This window comes from Prionailurus bengalensis, chromosome E1 (genome assembly GCF_016509475.1).
Source record: "Prionailurus bengalensis isolate Pbe53 chromosome E1, Fcat_Pben_1.1_paternal_pri, whole genome shotgun sequence".
NCBI classification, from domain to species: Eukaryota; Metazoa; Chordata; class Mammalia; order Carnivora; family Felidae; genus Prionailurus; species Prionailurus bengalensis.
This window is the reverse complement of record NC_057347.1, coordinates 30636834-30654014: the sequence shown is the minus strand read 5'-3', so window position 1 is coordinate 30654014 and position 17181 is coordinate 30636834.

Below are 17181 nucleotides of genomic sequence, written 5' to 3'. Positions count from 1 at the left end.
TGTGCCTGTTAACCTGTTAACCTGGTATAAATATTAATAGTTCCATCTTTCACTCTGAAGTTGTAAGAGTTAAGATGATTAACTATATGGCCACTCTACTGAAGGTCAGACTAGCCAAGGAAGTTGGAACAGTTCCCAGTACTGTCACTTTGGGTGAGATTTCTGCCTTACAGGGAGTTGCAGCTAAGAGTCTGGACCAATAGGCTTCTCCAGTTGTGTTCCTTCACAACCTGGCAGAAAAAATAATGCCTTAGAGATGTGGACCTTTCCCATTAAACTGGATGACTGCTGGTGTTCTTGGCTGCTCCAGAGACAATGACATCAAATGCTCTTCTGGGCATCTGAGGGGATGATCTCAGGGTGATAGAAGAGGAGAGGCTGTACTCATCCATGAAGTCAGAAGTTTTGGGAATGGTCTAAGCACTTCAGTCCCAGGAGATCCCATTGAAATCAGTCATGTGCTGAGTCCCATGAAAGGAGACACAGATTGAGCCCTGGCACTGGAAGTCTCCTTAATGAGTCATTTCTGAAGACCTCTTTTGTCTAGGAAAGAATGTATCTATACTGGAAGAGTTACTTGTAGTCATTGAAGTTTCCTTACCAAATATTAAAAATTGTATAAAATAGTACTTATCTCGGGTAACCTCTTAATTTGGCAAACTTTGATTGTTGATGATTTGAAGGATTTTTTTCTCATGCAATTTATTCGGAAGATATTTGTTGAGTACCTACAAGAGGCTGAGTCACTGGGTTCAGGGATGTGATTCTGAGAAATAGAAACCACATTAAGATAATGTTATTCTTGCTCATAAAGCTCATTCTCACCATCCAGTATAATGTGCCACTTAAACAGATCTTTTTAAACACCCCAAATACAACTGCATATTGTTTGTGGAAACATTCATATATAATAAAAGCACAGAATATGCATGGGAATGATCAACAACTCTTGGATATCAGTTAACCTTAGGGAGGTTGGGAGGGAAGAAAAAGGATGGGCCTGGCTTTAGCTGTGTTGGAAGAATTTTATTTCAGAGAGAAAAAGAGAGGGAAGGAGGGAGAGAGAGAGCGCACTGGCAAGAGAGTGGGCTGAAACATGAATGGCAGCATTTCAACATCTAAATCTTAAAATGTGATCAGTGATATTACTTTCTGTACTTTTCTAAATGTTTGAAATATTTTGTAATTAAACACTTTTTAAAATTCCACAACTGCTTCTGAGGAAGGTGGGTCTATTAAAACAGATGTCCCTTTGGAAGGACAAAGACTGATCCAACAAGGAGGGAATGAAGAAATACAGAGGGAGGAAGAGGAGCCAGTGAAAAGGGATGAGGCTGGGGCCTCATGGGGTCATGAGGCCTATGAAAAATCCCCAAGTATGGTTTGGCTATTTCACTAAAAGGGGTATCTATATGGAAGTTGACGTTGTGTGTATGTGGCTCTAATATAAACCTCTCCAGCTACTCAGACACATGTGCCTGGTGAGCACTTTTCTTTTTTAAAGCTGAGGAAGCTGTCAGGTTCTTACTTGGGTAACTGGTGTAGAGAGAACAGCACAGCAGGTACAAGATCAACAACCCACACAGACTCCAATGGAAGCAAGAGTTGAGAGCCAAGGTTGACTAAAAGGATATACCTCTTGAGAGGTTCTCAGAAAATTTGTGGAGAATTTTGGAATTTCATAGGGCAGGGCACAAGAGAGAGGAGGCTTAAGGACAGGGAGACCTCAGAGGACTCTGGGTAAAATGATTTCTCACACAGATGAGGTGGGAATTAGTACATCCTTCAACCACAGATTTTATAAGAGAGATTCCAGGAAAATAAAGGGGGGGGGGGTTTGAGGAAGTGTGAGGGAGATAGAAAGAAGGAAGTAAAAGTACAAGTGCATGTGATAGGAATTTCTGGAGCGGCCCATGGGGATCCCCGAGGTCTCACTGACACTGGAAGGAGAAACAGGCAGCCAGCTGATGCTCCTTTGTTTAAGAACATCCCCAGGTCCTGATGGAACCTGTCGAACAGTAGAGGATGTTCAGTGTGTTCCAAACACATTCACAAGTTCTGGGGGCAATGGCATTGCAGTGTGACGGTGGTCTCATCCAACTTTTCCTGCCTTTTGAACTGTGGGCCACCAGTAATCTTACAAGGAGTCCTGCTTGCAAGGTTGTGGTTGTAACCACAAAATGGACTGGGGTCTGTAGTCCCTTTAACAACATAGGCAGGAAGGTAGTAACCTAGAAAAGGCAAACGTTGGGGAGTTATATTTTGCCACCTGCTGCAGTCGCTGACCAAACTTTAATCCATTTATTTTCTAGGTCTTGTATTAACTAGGGTCATGTATCAACTTATTTCCTAGACAGGGAGGAGTTGATGAAGAGGAGATGGGGTTAGGGGTGAGGCAGGGGGAGGGAGCAGGGTGGGGGAAGGGAGGCAAGAGCCCGGAAGAGTGTAAAGGAGAAGCAAAACAGGTTTCTTGAAAATGTTCCAATAAAGAACAGCCTGATGTGATAAGAGCGAAGTAATCAAAAACAGACAGCTCACATTTCCCTGGAAGTGGAGAGAGCAACTGGATTTTGACTGTTTCCAGATCGTAGTATCTGCCCAAGTCCTTCCCTAGCCTTCTTCAAAGGCTCCCCACTGACCCTATGGCAAAGAGTGCAAAGCCTTGGAAACAGTGAGCTCTTCCTCCTCCACCTCCCCCAAACTATTGCTCCTATCAGACTATAATTCATGAGTGGAGAGTCTCCTTGCTCAGCCCACCCCTCCTTTCGAACCTCCCCCACCACCCATCTGTGCTCCCCACAGCTACTTCCCTAAATCATCCAGCTCAGAAAGAACTGTTCACATACTTGCCATTCATCCTTTGGCTGTGTGGAGGGCCCGTCTGATTCTAAGAGACAGAAGGTAAGTGGCATCTCCAATTTCACACAGCTCACTGTGAGAGGGCTTCATCTGATAGCCTTGTTCAAAGGAGTCAGTTTTAGGATTTGACGTTGGCTCAAACAGCTTATTCTTCCCACTCCCTCCTAAACCTTAGTTTTGGCTGTTCTCCTCCTAAGCAGGATCCCCAGAGCTTTCCAAAGTTTGTACCGACACACAGTCTGACTTCTTACATCATCAAAAGGCTGCAGTTTCTGAAACCTGGCTGGAGCACTCTGTTTTTTGGCAGCTGGAAAAGGAAAAGAGCAGATCTCTAAGAAGAAAGTGGGACCCTGATTCCAAGCTTGGAGATCAATGGACCTGGAGGAATAGGCCAGTGTTAACCCAGAACTTTTCTTTACTCCTGAGAGCAGCATCAAGGCCAGTTCCAGGGCACAGAGAGCTGTGCAAAGGCAACCACGATCATTTGACACTTCAACTAAAGCCTAGTTGGGGAAATGAAGAAAATAAGAAAGTCGGTTATGCAACTTTCCAACATGTTAGCTGGAGACCGAATCTGGGCACTGGTCCCTCCATGGGCTTTCCTCTTGTGATCCAAATGGGCTCTGGGTATCCTAGTCCTGAAAGCAACTTAGCGGAACATGATCTCTCCTTTACTTTTAATTGTCATGGAGCCCAGCACAACATTAAGTTCAGATTGTGTTGGGGCCCTCTGATGAGTTAAGTCCTGAGGTGGCTGTTTGCAAGAATTGACATGATTTGTGGTCTAACAGGAGAGGAAGGGCACATTTTGTGATTTACAAATAGTTTAGTTTAGACTTACACGGTGTACAGATGACTGCCAATTATTATAGTGAAGGCATGGTACAAAGCAGTCTGTCTGATACTTGGAGAAACTTTGTACAAGATTCTTATCCATTAAAATTTTAGCTCTAGGGGTGCCTTGGTGGCTCAGTTGGTTGAGTGTCAGACTTCGGCTCAGGTCATGATTTCATGGTTCATGGGTTCGAGCCCCACATCAGGCTCTGTGCTGATGGCTCGGAGTCTCGAGCCTGCTTCGGATTCTGTGTCTCCCTCTCTCTCTCTGCCCCTTGCCCACTCACACTATATCTCTCTGTCTCTGTCTCTAAAATAAATAAACATTTGAAAAAATTGAAAAAAATTAAGCTCTATTAGGTCAGGGATTTTGATATGTTTTATTTCCTATCATATCCCTAATGCCAAGAATACTGTCTAGGGATACTGAACATATTACTCAATTAATTCTGTTGAATGAACACATCTATTCCAAAACCAAATCTTCTTTTCTATTAAGTACTGGTTAGAACTCTTTCCTAAATTTTTTATAAGTTTTACTGGCACCCTAAAGATAAGGGACTAAACTTAATTTAAACTTTGCTTGGTAGCTCAGGGCCCGATTCCAACTTAATTACATTGTTATAAGAAGAAGGTAGCTTTCATCAGATATGATTGAGATATGTGTCTGATTGCCCCTACTTGTCCCTATGCTAAATCACCTTGAATGTGATGAGTTCTTCTGTTATATTTGTGTTGTTTTCCTGTATCCTCTTTCAAGGGTAAATTGTGGTTTCAATGTGTGTGTGTGTGTGTGTGTGTTTATTCTATAAGCATCTACCTATAACCTCCTGAGTTCTGATTTCCTGCTTTGAATCTATGACCTGGAATGGCTGATTTAGTGTGACAAAAGTACAGGCCTTGGGGATCCTGGTTTGGATTTTCCTCCTAACTCTCTATATGTGTAATTGGATAAGCTGATTAACCCCTGTGGGGCTCTGTATCCTGATCTGGAAGCCGGGAATAAAAATACTTTGCTAGTTATTGTGAGAACTTAAAAAAGTAACTCGTGTAAGTCAGATGCCAAGGAACTCACAAGCCTCTGAAAACAAAATGTAATTATTTTATATAAGTATTTCTCCCATGTCCCTCCCGCCCAGTCCTCAGCACCTCTTAACCAATCCTCCACTATGTCTTCACACTCTCAAAGGCTTTTCTTCAGCTTCTACTTCACTTGCCATGTATGATGCTCTCAGAATAGTCCCTTAGCACTGCTGTAGCCACTTAGGTGAGCTCCAGTGTGTACAGCAGGGAGCTGCTTTCAGATGATCCTGCATGTCAGTGGGCTGGAACACTGCTTGGATCTGTGCAGAAGGAAGAAGGAAGGCTTTCTCCCCAGCTGAGCAGCACCTGGGGTGCAGAATAGCCCTATCTATATGTTCAGAGTCTCACAAAGATCTCCCTGAAGGGCTCATACAGCTTCTGTGCATCATTTCCTGTCTAGAGTCCTGCCATCTATCATAAAAGAACAGCTTCATAAGTTTCTGGCCTTTTCCCCTCTAATGCTGGCCATGTACTCCCAGCCAGGGGGGCTGTGTGGGAATGGGCACCATTTTATCTGCTCTATACCCATTCACTCTCTCCTTGGCTCCTTCTTCCTGGAATCAAACTTTTTTATTTTAAGTCCAAGTTACAGAATCCAAGCTGTGACATACCTGGGGGTGGAAAGAGAGTAATAGGAATGAGACAAAAACCATCAGTTCTAATGAAAAAGGCATCTGAACTGAGAAGCATTTGTAAGAGGGGTCAAATGACAATAATAATGGAAACTGCACATACGGTAACCCATCAGACAGGAAGCCAGGGAACTGTTCCCCCAAGTTTCCCTTTAAATTATGACTATAACATCTAACATGCAAGGCCAGGCTCTACTGTTGCAGGTTCATATCCAGCAAAGAACTATTATTGGGAAATTGATCTTGCATTTAAGAACAGATTGTGTAAAATCCTTCCATTCAGTTAATATTAATGGAGCTTTTACTATGAGCCAGACACTCCCCTCTACTGGGAGTGTGCTGGCATACCAAACCTCATTGTTCCTTCTGTAATAGAGACTTCATTCTGGTGGAGGTGAGATATGTGTGTAGGGCTTGAGGTTGGGGTTGGGGAGACAGACCAAAAAAAAAAACCCAGAAAGAGAAGAAATAAACAGGAAGAAATACTAGCTTATGGTGTGCACAGCCTTGCAGAGAATTAAAGTCAAGGGATCTCATGGATGTATTTTAGATCAAGTGATTAGGGAATATCTTTCCAAAGGAATGATATTTAAGGGGAAACCTGAATAATGAAAGGAGCCAGACAGCTCGAAGGCCTAAGTCGGGAATAAGCATGGAATGTTGGAAGAACTGACAGGTCTGCATGCCTGTTACTTCAGGATGGTGCTGGGGTGGTGGTGGTAATAGTTACAGATGAAGTCAGAAGATACCAACGTTAGGTCTTATAGAGTTGTGCAAGACAGTAGGAATGTGGTTTTTAGTCTAATTTCCTTTGGAAGGATTTTAGAAGAAGATTGACATGCCGTGATTTACCTTTTGGATCGCTACGGCTGCTGTGTGGAGAATGAACTATGGGGGCAAGAGTGGCTTTGGGTAATGGTGGGAAACTGGTGAAAAGTGGTGGATTTGGTATATCAGGAGGTATATCAGGAGAGCAGAACTGGCAATATTAACTGGGAACTACTTTGGAGGGGGAAAAGTGAGTGAAGGAGCAGTGTCAGGGATAATTCCTAAATTTTTGATTTGATTAGTTGGATGCATGGTGATGCCATTTACAAAAGGGGGAAATGCTGAAGGAAGAGCAGAGGTAGTGGTGGTGAGTCAGGCACTGAGAGTTCTGCTTTAGACATGTAGATGTGAGAAGCCTACGTGCCATCCAAGTGGACTCTCGGGTCCGGAAGTTTGAGGAGAGGAAGGGCTGGATATGTTTATTTGAGAGACATAGGCATATACATGATGTTCACAGCTGTTGGAGAGATGTATAGGTAGGGAAGAGAAGGGGGTCTGACTACTCACCTCCTGAATGTCATTCGTATTTTCCTCCAGTGTCTTCTTCCTCATGGATGCCTTCCCAGTCTCTAGATTAGACTAATCCTTGTTGTAACTACTCACAGCCATCACATACTTCTCCTTCTTAGCACTCAAACAGTTGAAATCTAGGTGGGTGATTGATAATGTGACAACTGTGTCACCCAGGGATAGCTCCCTGAGGGTAGAGACTGTGCCTGCTTTTGTTGATCAGGTTAAGAAAGATCACCCAAAACTTAGAAATAAGGCATAAAGGATGGCTACATTCTTTCAAGTACTCATAGAGAATTGTGTAATAAGCTTGTCCACGGGACTCTGGTTATCATTTGAATGACTATTTACCATTAATTAGGGCCTAAACTTTGTTAAGTTAAGACTGAACTTGTAGAAAACTGATATTACATAAGTGATTTTTGTCCAATAGAGAAGATTATTACTACAAGGGTATGGTTTTATTATACTGCAAGAATTAACTGGTTTTGTATACAATTTATCAGTTTTACTTTAGCTTTTCTCCTTTTTAAAATTTTTGGTAAAATAAACATAACAAAATTTATCATCTTTAAGTTTACAGTTGAGTGGTATTAAATACATTCATATTGTTGTGCAGCCATCACTACCATCCATCTTCAGAACATTTCTTATAAAACTGAAATTCTGTACACATTAAATGGTAGCTCCCTGTTCCCCTTTCTCCAACTCCTGTCAAAGCACCATTTTATTTTCTGTCTCTGTGTATTTGATTACTCTAAGTACCTCACGTAAGTGGAAGCATGCAGTATTTGTCCTTTTTGTGACTGATTTATTTCACTTAGCATAACATCCTCAAGGTTCATCCATGTTGCAGCACATGTCCGATTTCTTTCTTTTTAACGCTGAATCATATTCCATTGTATGTGTATACTACATTTAGGTTATACTTACATTTCTTGGTGAACACTGAGTTGCTTCCATGTCTTAGCTATTATATACAATACTGCTATGAACATTGGTGTACAAATGTCTTTTCCAGGCTGCCTTTAGGTCTTTTGGTTATATAACCAGGAATGGAATTACTGAAAATAGATGTAGATGTAGGTATGTACACATTTCTTTAATTTCTTTTTTTTTTTTTTTTTTTTTAATTTATTTATTTATTTATTTATTTATTTATTTTTTTTTTTCTGAAATTTATTGACAAATTGGTTTCCATACAACACCCAGTGCTCATCCCAAAAGGTGCCCTCCTCAATACCCATCACCCACCCTCTCCTCCCTCCCACCCCCCATCAACCCTCAGTTTGTTCTCAGTTTTTTACAGTCTCTTATGCTTTGGCTCTCTCCCATTCTAACCTCTTTTTTTTTTTTTTTTCTCCTTCCCCTCCCCCATGGGTTCCTGCCAAGTTTCTCAGGATCCACATAAGAGTGAGACCATATGGTATCTGTCTTTCTCTGTATGGCTTATTTCACTTAGCATCACACTCTCCAGTTCCATCCACGTTGCTACAAAAGGCCATATTTCATTTTTTCTCATTGCCATGTAATATTCCATTGTGTATATAAACCACAATTTCTTTATCCATTCATCAGTTGATGGACATTTAGGCTCTTTCCATAATTTGGCTATTGTTGAGAGTGCTGCTATGAACATTGGTGTACAAGTGGCCCTATGCATCAGTGCTCCTGTATCCCTTGGATAAATTCCTAGCAGTGCTATTGCTGGGTCATAGGGTAGGTCTATTTTTAATTTTCTGAGGAACCTCCACACTGCTTTCCAGAGCGGCTGCACCAATTTGCATTCCCACCAACAGTGCAAGAGGGTTCCCGTTTCTCCACATCCTCTCCAGCATCTATAGTCTCCTGATTTGTTCATTTTGGCCACTCTGACTGGCGTGAGGTGATACCTGAGTGTGGTTTTGATTTGTATTTCCCTGATAAGGAGCGACGCTGAACATCTTTTCATGTGCCTGTTGGCCATCCGGATGTCTTCTTTAGAGAAGTGTCTATTCATGTTTTCTGCCCATTTCTTCACTGGGTTATTTGTTTTTCGGGTGTGGAGTTTGGTGAGCTCTTTATAGATTTTGGAGACTAGCCCTTTGTCCGATATGTCATTTGCGAAGATCTTTTCCCATTCCGTTGGTTGCCTTTTAGTTTTGTTGGTTGTTTCCTTTGCTGTGCAGAAGCTTTTTATCTTCATAAGGTCCCAGTAATTCACTTTTGCTTTTAATTCCCTTGCCTTTGGGGATGTGTCGAGTAAGAGATTGCTACGGCTGAGGTCAGAGAGGTCTTTTCCTGCTTTCTCCTCTAAGGTTTTGATGGTTTCCTGTCTAACATTTAGGTCCTTTATCCATTTTGAGTTTATTTTTGTGAATGGTGTGAGAAAGTGGTCTAGTTTCAACCTTCTGCATGTTGCTGTCCAGTTCTCCCAGCACCATTTGTTAAAGAGGCTGTCTTTTTTCCATTGGATGTTCTTTCCTGCTTTGTCAAAGATGAGTTGGCCATACGTTTGTGGGTCTAGTTCTGGGGTTTCTATTCTATTCCATTGGTCTATGTGTCTGTTTTGGTGCCAATACCATGCTGTCTTGATGATTACAGCTTTGTAGTAGAGGCTAAAGTCTGGGATTGTGATGCCTCCTGCTTTGGTCTTCTTCTTCAAAATTCCTTTGGCTATTCGGGGCCTTTTGTGGTTCCATATGAATTTTAGGATGGCTTGTTCTAGTTTCGAGAAGAATGCTGGTGCAATTTTGATTGGGATTGCATTGAATGTGTAGATAGCTTTGGGTAGTATTGACATTTTGACAATATTTATTTTTCCAATCCATGAGCAGGGAATGTCTTTCCATTTCTTTAAATCTTCTTCAATTTCCTTCAGAAGCTTTCTATAGTTTTCAGCATACAGATCCTTTACATCTTTGGTTAGATTTATTCCTAGGTATTTTATGCTTCTTGGTGCAATTGTGAATGGGATCAGTTTCTTTATTTGTCTTTCTGTTGCTTCATTGTTAGTGTATAAGAATGCAACTGATTTCTGTACATTGATTTTGTATCCTGCAACTTTGCTGAATTCCTGTATCAGTTCTAGCAGACTTTTGGTGGAGTCTATCGGATTTTCCATGTATAATATCATGTCATCTGCAAAAAGCGAAAGCTTGACTTCATCTTTGCCAATTTTGATGCCTTTGATTTCCTTTTGTTGTCTGATTGCTGATGCTAGAACTTCCAGCACTATGTTAAACAGCAGCGGTGAGAGTGGGCATCCTTGTCGTGTTCCTGATCTCAGGGAAAAAGCTTTCAGTTTTTCCCCGTTGAGGATGATGTTAGCTGTGGGCTTTTCATAAATGGCTTTTATGATCTTTAAGTATGTTCCTTCTATCCCGACTTTCTCAAGGGTTTTTATTAAGAAAGGGTGCTGGATTTTGTCGAAGGCCTTTTCTGCATCGATTGACAGGATCATATGGTTCTTCTCTCTTTTTTTGTTAATGTGATGTATCACGTTGATTGATTTGCGAATGTTGAACCAGCCCTGCATCCCAGGAATGAATCCCACTTGATCATGGTGAATAATTCTTTTTATATGCCGTTGAATTCGATTTGCTAGTATCTTATTGAGAATTTTTGCATCCATATTCATCAGGGATATTGGCCTGTAGTTCTCTTTTTTGACTGGGTCTCTGTCTGGTTTAGGAATCAAAGTAATACTGGCTTCATAGAATGAGTCTGGAAGTTTTCCTTCCCTTTCTATTTCTTGGAATAGCTTGAGAAGGATAGGTATTATCTCTGCTTTAAACGTCTGGTAGAACTCCCCTGGGAAGCCATCTGGTCCTGGACTCTTATTTGTTGGGAGATTTTTGATAACCGATTCAATTTCTTCGCTGGTTATGGGTCTGTTCAAGCTTTCTATTTCCTCCTGATTGAGTTTTGGAAGCGTGTGGGTGTTCAGGAATTCGTCCATTTCTTCCAGGTTGTCCAATTTGTTGGCATATAAGTTTTCATAGTATTCCCTGATAATTGTTTGTATCTCTGAGGGATTGGTTGTAATAATTCCATTTTCATTCATGATTTTATCTATTTGGGTCATCTCCCTTTTCTTTTTGAGAAGCCTGGCTAGAGGTTTGTCAATTTTGTTTATTTTTTCAAAAAACCAACTCTTGGTTTCGTTGATCTGCTCTACAGTTTTTTTAGTTTCTATATTGTTTATTTCTGCTCTGATCTTTATTATTTCTCTTCTTCTGCTGGGCTTAGGCTGCCTTTGCTGTTCTGCTTCTAGTTCCTTTAGGTGTGCTGTTAGATTTTGTATTTGGGATTTTTCTTGTTTCTTGAGATAGGCCTGGATTGCAATGTATTTTCCTCTCAGGACTGCCTTTGCTGCGTCCCAAAGCGTTTGGATTGTTGTATTTTCATTTTCGTTTGTTTCCATATATTTTTTAATTTCTTCTCTAATTGCCTGGTTGACCCACTCATTCGTTAGTAGGGTGTTCTTTAACCTCCATGCTTTTGGAGGTCTTCCAGACTTTTTTCTGTGGTTGATTTCAAGCTTCATGGCATTGTGGTCTGAAAGTAAGCATGGTATAATTTCAATTCTTGTAAACTTATGAAGGGCTGTTTTGTGACCCAGTATATGATCTATCTTGGAGAATGTTCCATGTGCACTCGAGAAGAAAGTATATTCTGTTGCTTTGGGATGCAGAGTTCTAAATATATCTGTCAAGTCCATCTCATCCAATGTCTCATTCAGGGCCCTTGTTTCTTTATTGACCGTGTGTCTAGATGATCTATCCATTTCTGTAAGTGGTGTATTAAAGTCCCCTGCAATTACCACATTCTTATCAATAAGGTTGCTTATGTTTATGAGTAATTGTTTTATATATTTGGGGGCTCCGGTATTCGGTGCATAGACATTGATGATTGTTAGCTCTTCCTGATGGATAGACCCTGTAACTATTATATAATGTCCTTCTTCATCTCTTGTTACAGCCTTTAATTTAAAGTCTAGTTTGTCTGATATAAGTATGGCTACTCCAGCTTTCTTTTGGCTTCCAGTCGCATGATAAATAGTTCTCCATCCCCTCACTCTCAATCTAAAGGTGTCCTCAGGTCTAAAATGAGTCTCTTGTAGACAGCAAATAGATGGGTCTTGTTTTTTTATCCATTCTGATACCCTATGTCTTTTGGTTGGCGCATTTAATCCATTTACATTCAGTGTTATTATAGAAAGATACGGGTTTAGAGTCATTGTGATGTCTGTATGTTTTATGCTTATAGTGATGTCTCTGGGACTTTGTCTCACAGGGTCCCCCTTAGGATCTCTTGTAGGGCTGGTTTAGTGGTGACAAATTCCTTCAGTTTTTGTTTGTTTGGGAAGACCTTTATCTCTCCTTCTATTCTAAATGACAGACTTGCTGGATAAAGGATTCTTGGCTGCATATTTTTTCTGTCTAGCACCCTGAAAATCTCTTGCCAATTCTTTCTGGCCTGCCAAGTTTCAAAAGAGAGATCAGTCACGAGTCTTATAGGTCTCCCTTTATATGTGAGGGCACGTTTACCCCTTGCTGCTTTCAGAATTTTCTCTTTATCCTTGTATTTTGCCAGTTTCACTATGATATGTCGTGCAGAAGATCGATTCAAGTTACGTCTGAAGGGAGTTCTCTGTGCCTCTTGGATTTCAATGCCTTTTTCCTTCCCCAGTTCAGGGAAGTTCTCAGCTATGATTTCTTCAAGTACCCCTTCAGCACCTTTCCCTCTCTCTTCCTCCTCTGGGATACCAATTATGCGTATATTATTTCTTTTTAGTGTATCACTTAATTCTCTAATTTTCCCCTCATACTCCTGGATTTTTTTATCTCTCTTTTTCTCAGCTTCCTCTTTTTCCATAACTTTATCTTCTAGTTCACCTATTCTCTCCTCTGCCTCTTCAAGCCGAGCTGTGGTGGTTTCCATTTTGTTATGCATTTCGTTTAAAGCGTTTTTCAGCTCCTCGTGACTGTTCCTTAGTCCCTTGATCTCTGTAGCAAGAGATTCTCTGCTGTCCTGTATACTGTTTTCAAGCCCAGCGATTAATTTTATGACTATTATTCTAAATTCACTTTCTGTTATATTATTTAAATCCTTTTTGATCAGCTCATTAGCTGTTGTTATTTCCTGGAGATTCTTCTGAGGGGAATTCTTCCGCTTGGTCATTTTGGATAGTCCCTGGCGTGGTGAGGACCTGCAGGGCACTTCCCCTGTGCTGTGGTGTATACCTGGAGTTGGTGGGCGGGGCCGCAGTCAGACCTGATGTCTGCCCCCAGCCCACCGCTGGGGCCACAGTCAGACTGGTGTGTGCCTTCTCTTCCCCTCTCCTACGGGCGGGATTCACTGTGGAGTGGTGTGGCTCGTCTGGGCTACTTGCACCCTGCCAGGCTTGTGATGCTGGGGATCTGGCGTATTAGCTGGGGTGGGTAGGCAAGGTGCTCGGGGGCAGGAGGGGCAGGCTTAGATCGCTTCTCCTTAGGTGATCCACTTCAGGAGGGGCCCTGTGGCAGCGGGAGGGAGTCAGATCCGCTGCCGGAGGTTTGGCTCCGCCTAAGCGCAGAGTTGGGTGTTTGCGCGGAGCGAGCAAGTTCCCTGGCAGGAACTGGTTCGCTTTGGGATTTCAGCTGGGGGATGGGCGGGGGAAATGGCGCTGGCGAGCGCCTTTGTTCCCCACCAAACTGAGCTCTGTTGTCAGGGGGCTCAGCAGCTCTCCCTCCCTTTGTCCTCCAGCCTTCCCGCTTTCCGAGCAGAGCTGTTAATTTCTGACCTCCCAGACGCTAAGTCGCACTTGCTGTCGGAACACAGTCCGCCCGGCCCCTCCGCTTTTGCAAGCCCGACTCGGGGGCTCTGCTTGGCCGGCGAGCCGCCCCTCCGCCCCGGCTCCCTCCCGCCAGTCCGTGGAGCGCGCACCGCCTCGCCGCCCTTCCTACCCTCTTCCGTGGGCCTCTCGTCTGCGTTTGGCTCCGGCGACTCCGTTCTGCTAATCCTCTGGCGGTTTTCTGGGTTATTTAGGCAGGTGTAGATGGAATCTAAGTGATCAGCAGGACGTGCGGTGAGCCCAGCGTCCTCCTAAGCCGCCATCTTGCCGCCGACTGGAATTTTAAATGGTCCATTTCTTTAATTTCTTTCAGCAATGCAAGTCTTTCCCAACCGTGGGTAAGTTAATTCCTAATTATTTTATTCTTTTTGGTGTCATCATAAATGGATTTTCAGGTAGTTTTTTAGTGTGTATAAATGAAACTAATTTTTGTTTGTTGACTTTGTATTCTGCTACTTTGCTGAACACATGTACTAGTTCTAACAGCTTTTTTGTATGTAGAATCTATAGGATTTTTTACATATGTCATATTATTTGAACACAGATCATTTTATTTCTTCCTTTCCAGTTTGGACGTGTTTTATTTCTTTTTCTTGCCTAATTTCTCTGGCCAGTAGTATTCAGTAGTATGTTAAATAAAAGTGGTGAGCGTGGGCATCATTGCCGTGTTCTTGATCTTAGAGGAAAAGCTTTCAGGTTTCCACCACTGAGTATGATGTTCGCAGTGGGTTTTTCATATTTGGCTTTTATTATGTTAAGGTAGTTTCCTTCTATTACTAGTTCTTTTGAGTGTTTTTGTCATGAAAAGTGTTGAATTGTGTCAAATGCTTTTTCTACATCAATGAGATAGTCATATGTTTTTTCCTTCTTCATTCAGTTAATGTGTTTTATATTGATCAATTTTTGTATGTTGAACCATTCTTGCATTCCAGGAATAAATTCCACTTGATCATGGTATATCATCCTTTAAATATACTGCTGAGTTTGGTTTGTCAGTATTTTGTTGAGGATTTTTGCATCAATGTTCATAAGGGTTAGTCTATAATTTTCTTTTATTGTAGTGTCTTTATCTGGCTTTGGCATCAGGGTAATCCTGGCATATTAGAATGAGTTAGGAAGTGTTCTCTCCTCTTCAGATCTCTGGAAAAGTTTGAGAAGGGTTGGTATTAGTTTTTTTAAATGTTTGGTAGAATTTACTAATCATCAGTCCAGGGCTTTTTTTTGTTGGGAGATTTATTATTACTTATTCAATCTCCTTACTAGTTACAGGACTATTCATATTTTCTATTTCTTCGTGATTTAATTTTGGTAGGTTTTATGTTTTCAGGAATTTGTCTATTTTATCTAGGTTATCACATTTGTTGGTGCACAATTGTTCATGGTACTTTCTTATAATCCTTTTTATTTCAGTGGAATCGGTAGTAATGTCCCCACTTTCATTTATTATTTTAGTAATTTGAATCTTCCTTTTTCTAAGTCCATCTAGCTAAAGGCTTGCCAATTTTGTTGATCTTTCCAAAGAACCAAATTTTGGTTTTATTGATTTTCTCTATGTAACCCATGTTATGGAATAAACAATATGCACTTTACTAAGTTGCTAACCTAAGCATAAATATATATGTATAATATACATATCATATAAAAGGAGTATACAGTGTTGTTTCAGTATTGATTTGTGCTCCCTCATTAAGAAATTGGTGAAACTCTTACTCAGTTGTAGGTTAGGGAAATGCCTCTGACTTGCTCTATTCTAGATTATTTCTCTCCCTGACCTTGTTCATGTTTTGAATAGCCCACTGATCTTGTTCTTCATCTTAATTTTTTTATCTGTATGTTACTATTTCCTCCTTCTATAAGTGACTTTATATAGAATGCAGAAAATTCTCAATCTCTGTGTGCAACTGATGAAAGTACAGATTTTATCTGTCAACAGTATGTCTGTAGGTTTCAGTTACTACTCCAATGCTAAAATCTGGAATGCTAGAGGAAGAGTTCACCTTCAAAATAGTCAGTAAAATGCCAACTGCAGCTGTTGCTTTTTTTTTTTTTTTACAGTTTAAAAACCTGCCACCTCCTGGGTTCATTTGCCTCTACTTGTCACTCATAAATTACTTCAGAAACAATGCATCTCTTCTTGTGTTTCTTTTCTGCTGAACCTGCTCCCTCCCCATCATACTTTTCTCTGTTCTGTGCTTTAGAAAGTAGGGGTTGTTGGATACCTCTATGGCATTTGTTAGGAGATAGCAGCATTTAGGATGGGCCTATCTTGAAAATCTTTCTTTTGTGGTGTAGAGACTCTTACTGCAAACACATTAAGCATTTCTGTGGGTGATAAACAGTCCAGGGACTTGCTACTTAATCATCTATGTCCATATGAGATGCCCTTGGACACACTTGCTCTTTTGATGGTGTAGAAGTCTTTTGTATTCATCTCAGTGTCCTTGGCAGTTCAGTGACCTCTCTGCAACTGAACTACTATGTCATATGGTTCAGGGTGATATGGCATAAGGACATGGACAAGGGAATAGTTGCCTAGAGAAGATGGGCTTATAAACTGGGTTTTAAATAAAGATGGTATTGAGGAAGCATGCTGGTGGTGAAAAAGGAGGAAGCCTTTTAGAAAATTATAGTTTAGGCAGAGATACCAGGATAATATCTTCTTTTTTTTTTTTTTAATTCATTCAACAAGTATTTATCTACCATTTACTATGTGTTCAGCATCTTTTCAAAGAAATGAGGAACAAAGATCAATAAGACACTATTCGAGGCAAATTCATAGAGACAGAAAGTAGGTTAGAGATAATCAGGGGCTGGGAGCAGGGGGAAATGGGAGGTTATTGCTTAATGGTTACAGAGTTTTTGTTTGGGGTGATGAAACGTTTTGGAAATACATAGTGGTGATGGTTGCACAACCTTATGAGTGTAATTAATGTTACCGAATTGTACACTGAAAAATGGATGAGATGGGGGCGCCTGGGTGGCGCAGTCGGTTAAGCGTCCGACTTCAGCCAGGTCACGATCTCGCTGTCCGGGAGTTCGAGCCCCGCGTCGGGCTCTGGGCTGATGGCTCAGAGCCTGGAGCCTGTTTCCGATTCTGTGTGTCCCTCTCTCTCTGCCCCTCCCCCGTTCATGCTCTGTCTCTCTCTGTCCCCAAAATAAATAAACGTTGAAAAAAAATTTTTTAAAAAATGGATGAGATGGAAATTTTTATTTATGTATATTTATGCTCAATTGAATACTTAATCATGTGAATTGTAAGGATGTGAATTATATATCAATAAAGCTGTTAAAAAATAAGGCACTATCCTTGCTTCATAGGAGCTCACTGTCTAATGGAAAAAAATCTCCCTGTAAGCAGATTATTACAGAAGGACAAATATATCAAGACTGGGTGGTTAAGAGGATATTTAAATTTTTTTTTTCAACGTTTTTATTTTTATTTTTGGGACAGAGAGAGACAGAGCATGAATGGGGGAGGGGCAGAGAGAGAGGGAGACACAGAATCAGAAACAGGCTCCAGGCTCTGAGCCACCAGCCCAGAGCCCGACGGGGGGCTCGAACTCACGGACCGCGAGATCGTGACCTGGCTGAAGTCGGACGCTTAACCCACTGCGCCAC